Source organism: Diabrotica undecimpunctata, chromosome 10, assembly GCF_040954645.1.
Source record: "Diabrotica undecimpunctata isolate CICGRU chromosome 10, icDiaUnde3, whole genome shotgun sequence".
NCBI lineage: Eukaryota > Metazoa > Arthropoda > Insecta > Coleoptera > Chrysomelidae > Diabrotica > Diabrotica undecimpunctata.
Window position 1 is genome coordinate 10,566,955 of NC_092812.1, and position 1,570 is coordinate 10,568,524.

At 32.9% G+C, this 1,570-nt stretch overlaps 1 long non-coding RNA gene across 1 annotated transcript; it reads left to right on the top strand.

The window, feature by feature from the left end:
- The first annotated feature begins 363 nt into the window (after positions 1-363).
- On the top strand, positions 364-934 carry LOC140452545 (uncharacterized). The gene is made up of 3 exons (XR_011952205.1): positions 364-543; positions 599-751; positions 900-934. It is a non-coding gene; the product is annotated as an uncharacterized lncRNA (long non-coding RNA).
- The last annotated feature ends 636 nt before the right edge of the window (positions 935-1,570 follow it).

Here is a 1,570-nt window from a genome sequence, read left to right on the forward strand (position 1 = left end):
ATTATAACCTCTAAAATCAGCTTTTCTCAAAACGTGAAACGAAATTTTCCCTCGTTTTATTTTAGGCTTATATATGTACATAGTTATATGTCTTTCGTATTAAAGAGTTTGATGAGAAAGAGGGAGGTTCTGTTGCTGTGGTGCACCAGAACTGGCTCACTCCAAGAAAAAAGGAAGTATATTGGCCTCCTAAAGAAAGGGGATAGTTGCACAGAAGATTGGCAGTTATTTACGGTGAAACGTATTTTTAGATACTATGGTATGTATACAAGTATAATTATTTTGAAAAAAAAAAAAATAAAAACCTTGTTTCAAATTAATTTATCTGTTGGGATCTGCTAATTTTTATAAAATATTCTGAAGATAGCTTTGAAGAAGCTCAGGTCAAGGCAAAAGTAGCTGAAGTTACATCAGATCTACAGTCAGAAGTCGATGAGGTAAATTCAGAGAAGAAAAGACAGAGAATCAAACCACGCCGGTTCATTTATAGTGACACTGAATCTGAAGAGGATTCATTACCACGACCACCGAAAATTTGTAAAGGTAAATAGTTACATATTGTTTATGGTTATAAGTTATAAAGGCTTTATGTTTTCAGCTGTTCAGGATACCTCTTCACACACCCCAAGAAGCTCCACAAGTTCGTGTATTAGTTATGGTACATTGTGTAATACAGGAACGTCTTGTGATACCCCAGTCACTTCAGTAAATGTTGAAAGAAACCTTGAAAGCAATGCAGAGTCTCAAAGTAGTAAGTAGATGTTAATTAGGTACTATTTGCAGTATATAACCTTGTATTTGCTGAAGTGTTTATGGAACTTTAGTCCACTTCGGTAGTTCAGGGTTAATTGTTGAAGATGGCCATTTATTGATTGCTCAATATATCTATCTTTTTACAGGTTTTCAGACTAAGCTGGTGTCACATTTAGCGCTGATAATTGAACAAAATAAGAAAATCTTGTCTCTTTTTAAAAATAGACCACTGATTGAACAGTCTTCCGTTTTAAAGCCCAATGTTCCTGTAATTTTACCAATTTACACTTTTGAAGACTTACAAATTTTGGAAAATTTTCTATCTGAAAATGAAGCCAATTGTATATCCTTGGTAAAACTTTTACAATGTCAACTGTTATATCTATTAAACTATTTTATTTTTAGAGCAAGTATCTGGGCACATTAGATAAAAATAGTGTAGTATCTGCTACCAATTCAGCATTAAGATGTTGTTTGGCTTATAAAGTAGCTAAAAATATGAGCTTTTTGGGATCAAGGAATAATAAAAAGGCCTTTAACAACAATATACTTAAAAAAGTGATCGTTGGTAAGGGTGACTAAATAAATGTATGTGATTACATATATTTCATGTAATAATTTTTACAGATTCTGTAAAACTAGCCATACCAGGTTCAACTACCAGAAGTATAGAAGACTGTATGAAAACTTGGTTAAAACGGGCTCCTAAGCACTACAAGTTGGAACAGATCAAATTGAATAGAACTGATGATGCCATATAAAGCTGTTGTAGGCAAAAGACAATTTTATAGGAGGCTAAAGAAACGTAGGGAAATAA